Below are 16,830 nucleotides of genomic sequence, written 5' to 3'. Positions count from 1 at the left end.
ACGCCGCCAGTGGCACCAGCCCGACTCTGCTCGACGGGGGCTTGCTTGCTTCTCAACGCCAACCGACCGACTGGGCTGCTGGTCCGTCCGCGACTGCTGCTTCGTCGCGACTCCACTGCTGGTGCGTCTCCAACTCACTAACTTTCTTCCTTCGGACAGATGACGTCCTGGAGACACTGGCTCGGACCCAACCATGCAGAGGTAACACAACCGACGTCTCTGCACAGGAGGGACCCGACCCAAATACACGTCGTCGATGAGACGACCGACCGACCGAACGACCAACCGCTGGTACTGGCTGTGCGGACCTCACTGGGGCTCCATCCCCGACTGAAAAAAAATGGTTCAAATGGCTCTGAGCACTATGGGACTCAATTGCTGAGGTCATTAGTCCCCTAGAACTTAGAACTAGTTAAACCAAACTAACCTAAGGACATCACACACATCCATGCCCGAGGCAGGATTCGAACCTGCGACCGTAGCGATCTCGCGGTTCCAGACTGCAGCGCCTAGAACAGCACGGCCACTTCGGCAGGCTTCCCGACTGAACTGCTGGTCCGTCTCGAACCGCCTGCCAAACACACGACGACCCGGGAACACTATCGGTCGCTCCAGTGATGGTACGACAGTGCACTTATCGATACGCGCTGCTGCTGCCGCTTACGGGCTTACGGGCAAGTAAGGCAGGAAGTTAGTGATGTCAGTAAACGGAATAAGAAAACGAGGCGGCACTACCGTAACAGAAGATGACAAACAATAAATGGCATGAACACGAGCCGTGCACGGCTCAGTATGTTTTCTCTGAAGAGGAGGTGGGCGCCCAGATAAAGGCCCTTTTTTTTTTTGGTCATCAGTCTACTGATTGGTTTGATGCGGCCCGCCACGAATTCCTTTCCTGTGCTAACCTCTTCATCTCAGAGTAGCACTTGCAACCTACGTCCTCAATTATTTGCTTGACGTATTCCAATCTCTGTCTTCCTCTACAGTTTTTGCCCTCTACAGCTCCCTCTAGTACCATGGAAGTCATTCCCTCATGTCTTAGCAGATGTCCTATCATCCTGTCCCTTCTCCTTACCAGTGTTTTCCACATATTCCTTTCCTCTCCGATTCTGCGTAGAACCTCCTCATTCCTTACCTTACCAGTCCACCTAATTTTCAACATTCGTCTATAGCACCACATCTCAAATGCTTCGATTCTCTTCTGTTCCGGTTTTCCCACAGTCCATGTTTCACTACTCCAGACGTACATCCTCAGAACTTTCCTCAAATTAAGGCCAGTATTTGATATTAGTAGACTTCTCTTGGCCAGAAATGCCTTTTTTGCCATAGCGGGTCTGCTTTTGATGTCCTCCTTGCTCCGTCCGTCATTGGTTATTTTACTGTCTAGGTAGCGGAATTCCTTAACTTCATTGACTTCGTGACCATCAATCCTGATGTTAAGTTTCTCGCTGTTCTCATTTCTACTACTTCTCATTACCTTCGTCTTTCTCCGATTTACTCTCAAACCATACTGTGTACTCATTAGACTGTTCATTCCGTTCAGCAGATCATTTAATTCTTCTTCACTTTCACTCAGGGTAGCAATGTCATCAGCGAATCGTATCATTGATATCCTTTCACCCTGTATTTTAATTCCACTCCTGAACCTTTCTTTTAATTCCATCATTGCTTCCTCGATGTACAGATTGAAGAGTAGGGGCGAAAGGCTACAGCCTTGTCTTACACCCTTCTTAATACGAGCGCTTCGTTCTTGATCGTCCACTCTTATTATTCCCTCTTGGTTGTTGTACATATTGTATATGACCCGTCTCTCCCTATAGCTTACCCCTATTTTTTTTTCAGAATCTCGCACAGCTTGCACCATTTTATATTGTCGAATGCTTTTTCCAGGTCAACAAATCCTGTGAAAGTGTCTTGATTTTTCTTTAGCCGTGCTTCCATTATTAGCCGTAACGTCAGAATTGCCTCTCTCGTCCCTTTACTTTTCCTAAAGCCAAACTGATCGTCACCTAACGCATTCTCAATTTTCTTTTCCATTCTTCTGTATATTATTCTTGTAAGCAGCTTCGATACATGAGCTGTTAAGCTGATTGTGCGATAATTCTCGCACTTGTCAGCTCTTGCCGTCTTCGGAATTGTGTGGATGATGCTTTTCCGAAAATCAGATGGTATATCGCCAGACTCATATATTCTACATACCAACGTGAATAGTCGTCTTGTTGCCACTTCCCCCAATGATTTTAGAAATTCTGATGGAATGTTATCTATCCCTTCTGCCTTATTTGACCGTAAGTCCTCCAAAGATCTTTTAAATTCCGATTCCAATACTGGATGCCCTATCTCTTCTAAATCGACTCTTGTTTCTTGTCCTATCACATCAGACAAATCTTCACCCTCGTAGAGGCTTTCAATGTATTCTTTCCACCTATCTTCTCTCTCCTCTGCATTTAACAGTGGAATTCCCGTTGCACTCTTAATTTACCACCATTGCTTTTAATGTCACCAAAGGTTGTTTTGACTTTCCTGTATGCTGAGTCTGTCCTTCCGACAATCGTATCTTTTTCGATGTGTTCACATTTTTCCTGCAGCCATTTCGTCTTAGCTTCCCTGCACTTCCTATTTATTTCATTCCTCACCGACTTGTATTTCTGTATTCCTGATTTTCCCGGAACATGCTTGTACTTCCTCCTTTCATCAATCAACTGAAGTATTTCTTCTGTTACCCATGGTTTCTTCGCAGCTACCTTCTTTGTACCTATGTTTTCCTTCCCAACTTCTGTGATGGCCCTTTTTGGAGATGTCCATTCCTCTTCAACTGTACTGCCTATTGCGCTATTCCTTATTGCTGTATCTATAGCGTTAGAGAACTTCAAACGTATCTCGTCATTCCTTAGTTCTTCCATATCCCACTTCTTTGCGTATTGATTCTTTCTGACTATTGTCTTGAACTTCAGCCTACTCTTCATCACTACTGTATTGTGATCTGAGTCTATATCTGCTCCTGGGTACGCCTTACAATCCAGTATCTGATTTCAGAATCTCTGTCTGACCATGATGTAATCTAATTGAAATCTTCCCGTATCTCCCGTACCTCCTCCTCTTGTGATTCTTGAACAGGGTATTCGCTATTACTAGCTGAAACTTGTTACAGAACTCAATTAGTCTCTTTCTCCTCTTTCATTCCTTGTCCCAAGCCGATATTCTCCTGTAACCTTTTCTTCTACTCCTTCCCCTACAACTGCATTCCAGTCGCCCATGACTATTAGATTTTCGTCCCCCTTTACATACTGCATTACCCTTTCAATATCCTCATACACTTTCTCTATCTGTTCATGTTCAGCTTGCGACGTCGGCATGTATACCTGAACTATCGTTGTCGGTGCTGGTCTGCTGTCGATTCTGATTAGAACAACCCGGTCACTGAACTGTTCACAGTAACACACTCTCTGCCCTACCTTCCTATTCACAACGAATCCTACACCTGTTATACCATTTTCTGTTGCTGTTGATATTACCCGATACTCATCTGACCAGAAATCCTTGTCTTCCTTGCACTTCACTTCACTGACCCCTACTATATCTAGATTGAGCCTTTGCGTTTCCCTTTTCAGATTTTCTAGTTTCCCTACCACGTTCAAGCTTCTGACATTCCGCGCCCCGACTCGTAGAACGTTATCCTTTCGTTGATTATTCAATCTTTTTCTCATGGTAACCTCCCCCTTGGCAGTCCCCTCCCGGAGATCCGAATGGGGGACTATTCCGGAATCTTTTGCCAATGGAGAGATCATCATGACACTTCTTCAATTACAGGCCACATGTCCTGTGGATACACGTTACGTGTCTTTAATGCAGTGGTTTCCATTGCCTTCTGCATCCTCATGTCGTTGATCATTGCTGATTCTTCCGCCTTTAGGGGCAATCTCCCACCCCTCGGACAAGAGAGTGCCCTGAACCTCTATCCGCTCCTCCGCCCTCTTTGACAAGGCCGTTGGCAGAATAAGGCTGACTTCTTATGCCGGAAGTCTTCGGCCGCCAATTTATCAAAATTTAGGCAGGCGCGGGGATCGAACCCAGGACCGAAGACGTTCTGATTATGAACCAAAGACGCTACCCCTAGACTACGGGTACTCCCTTAAGAAAGGCAAAGCTCCTGGACCGGACAGTATCACAGCGGAAGTGGTGCAATTCCTGGTTCCCCAGCTGGTGGCACCTTTCACTGATGCCCCATACACATTCATCTCTTGATAAATGCCTACGGGTGTTTGTCGACGCATTTGGTAACATCGTCGGCTTAGTTCACTTTTCCGAATTTACAGCACGCTCGCCAGAAGTGCACGAATGCCACACTAATGCCTTGCCTACGCCCGGTGCTTATATATTCGCATCGGAGTCGCACTGCATTGCGTATACGTTGCAGCAACGCCCTCAAACGGAAATTTTTTGATCGGCCCTTACACACCTCCGGCGTCAGCAGCGACTGGCCACGCAGCTGTTAAGCTTTCTCCTAGGTGTGTGAGAGACGCGGGCGATTCTAAAGGCGTGTCGCCGGCGCCGCGCCAGAATGAATGAGTTTTGGGGGCGGCCCCGCCTGGAGGCGGCGGTAATTGAAGGCTGGCGCGGGCGGACAAAGCTGTGGGCCGGACTGCTCGCGGCAGGCCTGCCATTAGCCGGGTCGCCCGCGTCCGATTAATCCGGCACTGTGCGGTGTGCGCCTCCGCGCCACGCCGCGCTACCGCAGGTACCGGAGCGGCGCTCCGACCCGCGCATCGCAGCGCAGTGGCTGACGCGCCGAACTGCGGCTCGTGGGAACGAGAGACCGTGACTTGCCAGCTCTCGCTCATAGCAGCTTAGGTGACGATCAGCATTGCTTTAGGCAAGTGAAAGACACAAAGAACGAAGTTCTCGGATTAAAAATGAACTAAAACAGGGATGTAATTCTTTGGTCTCTACAGCTCAATATATACATCGAAGAAGCAATGACGGAAATAAAAGGAAGGTTCAACAATGGGATTAAAATTCAAGGGGAGAGGACATCAGTATTAAGATTCGCTGATGTCATTGCTATCCTGAGTGAAAGTGATGAATAAATACAATACCTACTGAATGGCATGAACTGATGAGAAAAGAATATCGTCAAAAACCATTCAAAAGCCAAGATCGTGCAAAATGTTTTTTATACGAGGCCCCGGTTTCAATAGTCTTTGGTGTCATCTTCAGGTCTTAAACATTTTTTTGTGGTAAAACATGTTCATTTTATGCTGAACCTCTCGCACAAGATATCAGGTGGATATATCTCAGCCAGTGATCTCTAGAGTACCTGGATGTTGTACTTAAGCTATCTGATCGTGCCAGCCGTAGATGCTAATATTTCGTTTCTTGCCAAACTACAACATGGCTGCTAGGAAATGCCACTAGAACACGAAAAGAAAATACTTTTCAATTCCGCTCCCTCATCAGCCTATTACATCATATGGTGACATAAAGTTCAAAACAAGAAATCAGTCTGCAATTCATTGTCACATGCAGACCGATGGAAATTTGTTTGCCAAACTACAATATGGCGGACGATGCAAAACACGTGTATTTGCAGACACGCTGCAGTTCTGTACTCAGAGACCAGACTTCTACATCCAGGTTGTATAGAGATCACTGATCTCAGCGCATTATAAAACTTTGCCATCGCTAAAATATTTAAAAACACAAACCACCTTGTCCAAAAGGCCATGTACTTATACTGATTGCTCACAGATCCTTGTTCCATGACACAAATACGGTACACAATAACACATGTCCATCGTGTGTACACAGCATGTGTTCACAGATGTGCTACTGTGGACGTATTTGTATCATGTAATAAGCATTTGTGAGCAATATATACACTACTGGCCATTAAAATTGCTACACCACGAAGATGACGTGCTACAGACGCGAAATTTAACCGACAGGAAGAAGACGCTGTGATATGGAAATGATTAGCTTTTCAGAGTATTCACACAAGGTTGGCGCCGGTGGCGACACCTACAACGTGCTGACATGAGGAAACTTTCCAACCGATTTCTCATACACAAACAGCAGTTGACTGGCGTTGCCTGGTGAGACGTTGTTGTGACACCTCGTGTAAGGAGGAGAAACGCGTACCATCACGTTTCCGACTTTGATAAAGGTCGGATTGTAGCCTATCGCGATTGTGGTTTATCGTATCGCGACATTGCTGCTCGCGTTAGTCGAGATCCAATGACTGTTAGCAGAATATGGAATCGGTGGGTTCAGGAGGGTAATACGGATCGCCGTGCTGGATCCCAACGGCCACGTATGACTTACAGTCGAGATGACAGGCATCTCCGCATGGCTGTAACGGATCGTGCAGCCACGTCTCGATCCCTGAGTCAACAGATGGGGACGTTGCAAGACAACAACCATCTGCACGAACAGTTCGACGACGTTTGCAGCAGCATTGACTATTAGCTCGGAGACCATGGCTGCAGTTACCCTTGACGCTGCATCACAGACAAGAGCGCCTGCGATGGTGTACTCAACGACGAACCTGGGTGCACGAATGGTAAAACGTCACTATTTTGGATGAATCGCGGTTCTGTTTACAGCATCATGATGGTCGCATCTGTTTTTGGCGACATCGCGGTGAACGCACATTGGAAGCGCGTATTCGTCATCGCCATACTGGCGTATCATCCGGCTTGATGGTATGGGGTGCCATTGGTTACACGTCTCGGTCACCTCTTGTTCGCATTGACGGCACTTTGAACAGTGGACGTTAGATTTCGGATGTGTTACGACCCGTGGCTCTACCCTTCATTCGATCCCTGCGAAACCCTACGTTTCACCAGGATAATGCACTGCCGCATGTTGCAGGTCCTGTACGGGCCTTTCTGGATGCAGAAAATGTTCGACTGCTGCCCTGGCCACTACATTTTCCAGATCTCTCACCAATTGAAAACGTCTGGTCAATGGTGGCCGAGCAACTGGCTCGTCACAATACGCCAGTCACTACTCTTGATGAACTTTGGCATCGTGTTGAAGCTGCATGGGCAGATGTACCTGTACACGCCATCCAAGCTCTATTTGACTCAATACCCAGGCGTATCAAGGCCGTTATTACGACCAGAGGTGGTTGTTCTGGGTACTGATTTCTCAGAATCTATGCACCCACATTGCATGAAAATGTAATCACATGTCAGTTCTAGTATAACATATTTGTCCAATGAATACCCGTTTATCATCTGCATTTCTTCTTGGTGTAGCAATTTTAATGGCCAGTAGTGTATATGGACATGGTCTTTTGGACAAGGTGATGTGTGTTTTTAAATCTTTTAGCGATGTCAAACGTTTATAATGTGCTGAGTTTCATCCGTTTGACGTCTTGAGCATGAGGTTCAGCGTAAAATGAACATGTTCTACTACAAATAAATGTTTAAGACCTAAAAATGACAGCTAAGATTGTTGCAACAGGTTGTCTTGAATAAAAAAATGTTTTGTGCGATCTTGGTTTTTGAATGGTTTTTAAGAATTAAAACAGATCGCCCTTCAGTACTCCAATAACGAGAAAATTTACTTAAAGAACATGGACTGAGAGTAAGTCGAAGAAAGACGAAAGTAATGACGAGTAGCAGAAATGAGAAAAGCGAGAAACTTAATATCAGGATTGGCGTTCACGAAGTAGACAAAGTTAAGGAATTCTGCTACCTAGGCAGCAAAACAACCCCTGACGGACGCAGCAAAGAGAACATAGGAAGCAGCGTATCAGAGGCAAAAAAAGCATTCCTGGCCAAGAGAAGTCAGGTAATATCAAACATAGGCCTTAGTATGAGGAAGAAATTTCTGAGAATGTACGTTAGGAGCACAGAGTTGTATGGAAGCGAAACGTCGACTGTGGAAAAACCGGAACAGAAGAGAATTGAAGTATTTGAGATGTGGTGCTACAGAAGAATATTGCAAATTAGATACAAGGTTAGGAATGACGATGTTTTTAGCGGAATCGGCGAGGAAAGGAATATATGGAAAACATTCACAAGAAGAAGGAACAGAATGGTAGGACATCTGCTAAGGTATCAGGCGATAACTTCCATGGTGCTAGAGGGAGCTGTAGAGGGTAAAAACTGTGGAGGAAGACGGAGATAGGAATACATCCAGCAAATAACTGAGGACGTAGGTTGCAAGTGAGAGAAAGAGTATGACACAGGAGAGAATTCGTGAAGGGTTGCATCAGACCAGCCAGAAAGCTAATGAATATGTTAAAAAGCGGTCCAAACAGACGGTTCTAACGTTATAACTGACTGTGCAAGCAAGTCTTAGCGGCGCTGTAAAAAGGTGCAAAATGTTCGAAATTATGAATAAATTAGGAGTAAGCTAAAGCGGGAGATGGGTAACATATACTATGTGATCAAAAGTATTCGGACACCTGACTAAAAGTGACTTACAAGTTGGTGACGCCCTCCATTGGTAATGCTGGAATTCCGTATGGTGTTGGCTCACTCTTAGCCTTGAAGACAGCTTCCACTCTGGCAGGTATGCGTTCAATCAGGTGCTGGAAGGTTTCTTGGGGAAAGGCAGTCCATCATTCACGGAGTATTGCACTGAGGAGCGGTATCGGTGCCGGTCGGTGAGGCCTGGCACGAATTCGGCGTTCCAAAACATCCCAAAGGTGTTCTGTATGATTCGTCAAATGTTTGCCCTCTTTGCACCAGGCGAGGCGTCGTTTGGCATTTACCGGCGTGATGTGTGGCTTATGAGCAGCCGCTCGAACATGAAATTCGAGTTTTCTCACCTTCCGATGCCCTTTGGAATTCCTGTGTGATGGTCTGGATAGATGTCTGCCTATTACAAGTTACGACCCTCTTCAACAGACAAGATCGGCCTGTACACTGTTGTGCTGTACGTGTCCCTTCACGTTTCCACTTCACTTAGGAGTGTGGAAATCTCGCGTACAGACGTGTGACACAAGTGACACCCAATCACCTGCTCACGTTCGAAGTCCGAGAGTTCAACTGAGCACCCCATTCTGCTCTCTCAAGATGTCTAATGACTGCTGAGGTAGCTGATATGGAGCATCTGGCAGTTAATGCAGCACAGTGCAGCTGATATGAAAAGCGCATGTTTCTGGGTGTGTCCGAATAGTTTTGATCACATAGTGCAGAGCAGAGTTTGATCCTTCGAACACTTCTCAGTCTTCTCCTCTAGCCAGCCGTGTAATAGTATTTTCATATACTTTCTTGCTGAGGGAATTAGATTAGGAAATGAGACACTTAAAGTAGTAAAGGAGTTTTGCTATTTGGGGAGCAAAATAACTGATGATGGTCGAAGTAGAGAGGATATAAAATGTAGACTGGCAATGGCAAGGAAAGCGTTTCTGAAGAAGAGAAATTTGTTAACATTGAGTATAGATTTAAGTGTCAGGAAGTCATTTCTGAAAGTATCTGTATGGAGTGTAGCCATATATGGAAGTGAAACATGGACAATAAATAGTTTAGACAAGAAGAGAATAGAAGCTTTTGAAATGTGGTGCTGCAGAAGAATGCTGAAGATTAGATGGGTAGATCACATAACTAATGAGGAGGTATTGAATAGAATTGGGGAGAAGAGCTGTTTGTGGCACAACTTGACTATAAGAAGGGATCGATTGGTAGGATATGTTCTGAGGCATCAAGGGATCACCAAATTAGTATTGGAGGGCAGCGTGGAGGGTAAAAATCATAGAGGGAGACCAAGAGATGAATACACTAAGCAGATTCAGAAGGATGTAGGTTGCAGTAGGTACTGGGAGATGAAGGAGCTTGCACAGGATAGAGTAGCATGGAGAGCTGCATCAAACCAGTCTCAGGACTGAAGACCACAACAACAACATACTTTCTTACTCCATTTTGAAGCAATAGCATTCACTTTGTGTGTGATGCACTCTTTTTCTAAATTTAAAAAGTCACACAGCAGTACTAAGGGCCCTTTTTGATTTTTTTGCACCAGGCAAAACTCGATACATTTACAAACGCTGCGCGAGACACAATATACGCCTCACAACAACAGCAGAAAATGCCGTAAGCACCTAATGGCAGTTTATAGTACGCATTCCTTCAGATGATTCTAAAATCAGACACCAGATGTGAACATCGACTAGGAAACATCAAGTGTTCTTGGGCACACTGTCCTTCACGAACAACACTTTGGACTACAATTTGTACAAGGACGAAGAGCGAATAATAACAATGAAAGACCAAGAACGAGATGCTTGTATTAAAAAGAGTGCATTTCAGGGATGCAGTTTTCGTGCCTACTGTTCAGTCTATACATCGAAGAAACAATAACGGAAATAAAGGAAAGGGTCAAGGGTGGGGTTAAAATTCGTGATGAAATTATATCAGTTATAAGATTCGCTGATGACACTGCCATCCTCAGTGAAAGTGAAGAAAACTTACAGGATCTGTTGATTAGAATGGACAGTCTAATGAGTATAGAATATGGATTAAGAACATATCGAAGAAAGACGAAAGTAAACGAGGAATAGTAGAAGTGAGAATAGCGAGAAACGTAATACCAGAACCGCGGACCACGAGGTAGACGAAGTTAAGGAAGTATGCTACCTAGGCAGCGAAATAACCCATCACGGACGGAGCAAGGAAGACATAAAAAGCGTACTAGCACTGTCAAAGAAGGTATTCTCGGCCAACGGAAGTCTACTAGTATCAAGCGTCAACCTTAATTTGAGGAATGATTTCTGGAACATAGCATTGTATGGAAATGAATTATGGACTGCTGTAAAACTGCAAAGGAAGGAAGCGAAGCATCTGAGGTTTAGTGTTATTGAAGGAGGTTAGCACCGGAGAGGAATTTGTGCTGGGCCGTATCAAACCAATCACAAGACTGATGATAAAGAAGAAGTAGCTTAATATTATGTCATCGAATACGGCGTGAAATATTAGTAGTGCTATTGCGTACGACAGATAATACGAAAATAGGTGATGACTCTACGTGGGGGAACACTGGAACATTAAGCCAACCACTCAGAAAATCTCGTCGGGCTCTTAATGACTTTCTAATTTAAGAAAGTGGTTTGGTAATATTAAGAAGTCTTGAGGATGTCAACAGCCCCGGATCTACGGTATTTCCGAACTCCCGCTCCCCCCCCCCCCTCCCCCCTCGAGCGTTTGAGATAGGACGTCAAGAATTTAAAACAAAATTAGATTTTTCAATAATATGTAGCGCACATCTTTCTGAAGAGTATGATGTATAAAACATATATGATTGAGCAAATGTAAGAATGTTATTCGGTCTTAAGTGTGCCAAAATGCAGTGCCACACCACTTCACATAGCGTCCTTCTATCGTACGTCACTGTATTTCGCTCTGCGGAATTCAAACGCGTATATTTGTAATGGAAGCCATCAAACCTATATTCACGACAGTCGGCCGGTTTGACATCCTCCCCACTTTAAAAAAAAAAAAAAAAAAAAAAAAAAAAAAAGAAGAACTCACAATTAATACTGGGTGGGATTATTTATGACGGGAAGAATAAGAACTCTACAGAAAATTTGCACTCTTTATTGACAATTAGTCAACAACTTTCTCTTTTGTGTGAATATAGGAAACATAAAGCCATTAAGGACAAGAGACAAGCAAGGCAGTACACAATTCTTCAATCCTTAGGTCCCAGCATTTAAACCTAAACCAAGCAGTGTTGTATTCCTTTATTATTACTGCCGGTTTCAGTCATAAACCTCCATCTCGGTATCTGAGCACCACAAAAGAAGAAAGGAACTACAGTGACATAAAAAGAAGCAGATCGTGGTATAAATAATAGGACATGCAGGGATACTTACAAATGAATGAACAGTACCACTCACACTGAGACATGGAAACACATTTACTGGTGTATTCATTACAATTGTGCACATCTAGCAAAGCGAAAATTCATGAATATAAAGCTGAGGCCGATTCAGTAGCAACAGACTAACTGTCTTAGGCAGTCGAAACGTAAGCAGCTCAGATGCATGAGGTGAGTGACCACTCACAGCCACAAAGATCAAGCAAAGCAGTTGACGTGATGGATATAAGCTGTGCCATCTGACAATACAATTATATATGAATATATATGAAATCAGTTTTTTTAATATAACTGCAGCTAAATTGTGAAGCTTGCGCAGCTGGTCAAATAACAAAAGCCAAATACAACAACCGTAGTAACAAGGGCACTATAACAAAGAAACAATATTCTCAGTATCATGAACGTCATTTAACAAATAAAAGTACAATGATTTATCATTTGCTAAAAATAACTAGGAGTCAAAAATAGCAGGTAACTTACTGGTGAAACATTCAACCAATAATAACAGCAGGTTATTAGTCTTGTCAATACAAAGAAACCAACAAACAGTAATGAATCAGACTAAGGAGTTCATTTTAAAAACACCTAAAAATAAAGTGCATCAAAACGTTACGCTACTACTATAAAACTGTATAAATTCAAGAATACAAAGGCTCAGAGGATTTCTGTATGATTGAATTCGTACAGTTTCACAGTAGTAGGGTGAGGGTTTGATCCACTTTAGTTATGGGTATTTTCCTAAAATTAAATACTCAGTTGTGTCATTACTTTGTGTTAGGTGTAGATATTGTGCAACGAATGCCAAACTGACAAGATGTGCATTAAATGTTTGGATATGCAGAGTTAGTTAGTACGTGTTACGCAGATCACTTGAAGAGCAGAGGTGGGCAGGCGGTGTTCTGGAATGAGTCAGTTTACAGGATATGTGTATATGATTAGACATAATTAGTATTAACATTAATGAACACATTATCATTTTATACCTACTCGTACAACTACACTTAAAAACAAGGTTTTTTCTGGCTACCAGATTTTAGGTATAAATTCATCAATAGACTAGGAATTGTCCGAGAGGAATGATTTTAAATTAGATTTAAACCTTGCTACAGTACCTGTCAGACATTTTATGTTGTTTGGCAAACGATCAAAAAATTTTATTGTTGCATATTGAACTCCTCTCTGAGCCACTGACCGCTTTAAAAATAGGTATATAGGTCATTTTTCCCCTCTACTGTGTTTCTCAAGTAGTGATGGGTTATTTATGACGTATTTCACTAGCGAAAATATGTACTCTGGCGTCGCAGTTGAAATGCCTAGCTCCTTGAAGAGGTATCTGCATGACGTCCGTGAGTGAACACCACATATTATCCTTCTGTGCAATCAATACTTTCTTTCGAAGTGATGAGTTACCCCAGAAAATTATTCCATCCGACATTATTGGGTGGAAATAAACAAAATATGTCAGGAGGCTGATACGTATGTTTCCAAGTTTAGCAATTACACGGAGAGCAAAAGTAGCTGATCTTTACTGTCTGAGAAGTCAATAATATGCGTCTTGAAGTTCAAGTTTTCATCAGAACTGAATGTAGTGCGTTTCTCTTCTTTTTTTTCAAAATGTAGGGAGAGTTCATTTGCAGAGAACTACTGAATAATTCTTTGGAAAACGTCATTTAGTAACTCTTCTGTTGCTTTCGCTCTAGTGGGATTTATTATAACATAGTATAGTCTGAAAAAACTATTCTTGCTTGTTGAATGTTAAGTGGAAGGTCATTCACAAATATAAGGAATGGGAGTGGACCCAAAATTGAACCCTGACGGACTCCCTTTATGATTTTTCTTCACCAGTCACAAACATTTTCTACCTTTCCGACACTGTCTGAATTATTCAGCACAATCTTTTGCATTCCGTCCATATAATTCAAACCAGCTGGGTGTAAAGCCATCAATTCCATTAAACTTGAATTTTTCTAAGAGAGTGTCATGATCCAAAGTCGAAGGCCTTGGAGAGATCACAAAAAATATCAACAGGTCATACAGTTAATGCTGGTACTATTTAATGACAGAATGTATAAATATGTCGGTAAGGAAACTGAACGATAATTTAAATAATTATCGTTCAGTTTCCTTACTGACATCTTTGTCCAAAATATTCGAAAAAGTAATGTTCTCAAGAGTAGTCGCACACTTAAGTGGAAACGATTTACTTAGCAGATCACAGTTTGAATTCCAGAAAGGTTTCTCGACTGAGAGTGCTACTTATACATTCAATTATCACATTATACGAGCATTAAATAGTAATGTATCGCCTGTTGATATTTGTTCTGACCTCTCCAAGGCCGTCGATTGTGCAGGTCATGAAACTCTCTTAGAAAAATTATTAAGCCACATTCTTATTACAAATGATTAGCATTTCAGCGAAACTGCATAAAGTAGGTATGTATAACGCCATCTACATTCTGTGTACAGGGAAATATTACACTGCACGTCTCTCATTCAGGAACCACACCGAGCGAGGTGGCGCAGTGGTTAGCTCACTGGACTCGCAATCGGGAGGACGACGGTTCAATCCCGCGTCCGGCCATCCTGATTTAGATTTTCCATGATTTCTCTAAATCGCTTCAGGCACATGCCGGGATGGTTTCTTTAACAGGGCACGGCCGACTTCCTTCCGCATCCTTTCCTAATCCAATGAGACCGATGACCTCGCTGTTTGGTCTCTTCCCCAAAATCAGTCCAGTCCAGTCCAGAAACCACATCTGAATGTCGGTTGTTTGTAAAAAGACCGAGTCTGCGGTTTATCACTCAGCGATATAACTACTCTCGTTGGGCGGGAATCACGACAGTCATGCGAATAAGGAGAGTCGTACTGAAAGCCATGCTGGGTCTCAACGGCCCCACGCGACTAGCTCCTGAGAGGACAGACATCGTTCCCTCGACCGTGTTGTCCATACGCACCACGATACATACTGTGTTCCACTCTTGCCCCTACCATCACATTCTCCAGATCTATCACCCATTGAAAACATCTGCTTATGTGATGGCCAGAGTCGTGCGCGGCATCACTCATCAGCTACGATGATGAACTTTTGCACAGAGCGGCTAGGAATGATGCACCCCTTAGTTCGATTCGATGCCACTCGGGTTACGGCCATTGTCGCTGCGAGAGGCAGCATCTCTGTATCACTAAATAACCCAACAAATTTAATCATTTATACTTCCTACGCGTAGTTATAAAAATTTCGTTTTTATGGTATCCTTTTTGACTTTGCAATCTTAACAGCTTTAATATATGGATGGTATCTCAAGTGTTTTTATTTTATTTGTTTATTTACTATTTTTTGTGGAATGTAAATGTACTGCAAATGTCTTTAACACAAAAAAGGCGAAATGCAGCTGAAAATTAAACAATAAATTGCAGCAAAACAAGTGCGTCTATTTTATAAATGAATATTTATGAACATTATTTATTTCAAGTTTCTGCTACCAGTCACTTTTTTATTTTATGCTTAATCTAACGTAGTGCAACGCGTTTCGAAAATGTTTTATTCATCTTCAGGCGGTTATACATACATACACACATACATACATAGAGAAATGTTACTTAAAAATAAACAGTCTTAAACTAGATTAATCTAGAACATTTTGTCCATTGTTTTTTACTGTAGCTACTGGTGTGGTATTTGGGTGGAAGGAGGGGGGCAGTGTATGGCTAGAAATCGAAATCAGTGATGTCTTCTGCTGATTTTCTTCTTTGTGGTTGACTATGTATATCACAGCAATTTCATAATCTTGCTGCTTCACTCGCATCACTGGTGTAATGGCGGAGCTGTTGATTGACATTACACTATTGCACATTATAATTATGTCACTGAATGCCAACGTAATTCACTGCACAAATTGCTTCGATGTTATACACACAACACAAGATGGCGGTCTGTCCGCCATTACACCAGTGATGCGAGTGAAGCAGCAAGATTATGAAATTGCTGTGGTATACATAGTCAACCACAAAGAAGAAAATCAGCAGAAGACATCACTGATTTCGATTTCTAGCCATACACTGCTCCCCTCCTTCCACCCAAATGCCACACCAGCAGCTACAGTAAAAAACAATGGACAAAGTGTTCTAGATTAATCTAGTTTAAGACTGTTTATTTTTAAGTAACATTTCTCTATGTATGTATGTATAAACGCCTGGGGATGAACAAAACATGTTCGAAACGCGTTGCATTATGTTAGATTAAGCATAAAATGAAAAGTGACTGGTAGCAGAAACTTGAAATAAATAATTGTCCCACACAGTCACGGTTCACAAACATAGCCATTATGGCTGAAAAAATATTCATGGAAATGGTCTGCTCTTTTTTTAGTAATCGTGTATCAGCCACACCTCCAGAGTCTCCATTTCCTACCTGAGTGTGCCTAGTATTGAGTCAGCGCCGAGGCGACCGTTGCGGGGCGGTCGTAGGAATCGCGATAGGCGAGGCTTCAGCAGCTGGGGGTTGGTGGCGCGACCGGTGTGTGGTCCCAATCTCCGTGTGATTGCCACGCCAGGCCAGGGGTGGCGTAATAATTGCCCAGCTTGCACCCCGGCGGCGCGCTACCCCGTTCGCTCCACTTAAATGTCTCCATTAGCCACCCCCAGGAACGTGTCGGAACGAACCTCTGCTGGGAATGGGACTCGTGAAAACATCACAGCTTATGAGCTTTCTCCCGCCCTCCAAAATTACTCCCGTTGTGAAACAAAGGAATTTTAGTTTATAAGAGGCCACGTTGGCAGTGCTTCCGACGTGCACTCCGCGCTGGAACTCCCCGTTCCGCGTCACACTGGATTACCGTCACCCAATTTGTTTTAAAAAGTGTTTTCTTTAATATGGACATAATTTTTGTCCTCCAAACAACAAATCGTTCTTTGCAGTGCCTGCTTAATACTTATGTTAGAAGAAAAGTCTTAAACTTGAAGCAGGTTGGCTAGTATCGGACAGCGGTTTGTATTGGACA

Source organism: Schistocerca americana, chromosome 2, assembly GCF_021461395.2.
Source record: "Schistocerca americana isolate TAMUIC-IGC-003095 chromosome 2, iqSchAmer2.1, whole genome shotgun sequence".
Taxonomy (NCBI): Eukaryota; Metazoa; Arthropoda; class Insecta; order Orthoptera; family Acrididae; genus Schistocerca; species Schistocerca americana.
This window is presented reverse-complemented; position numbering follows the sequence as displayed.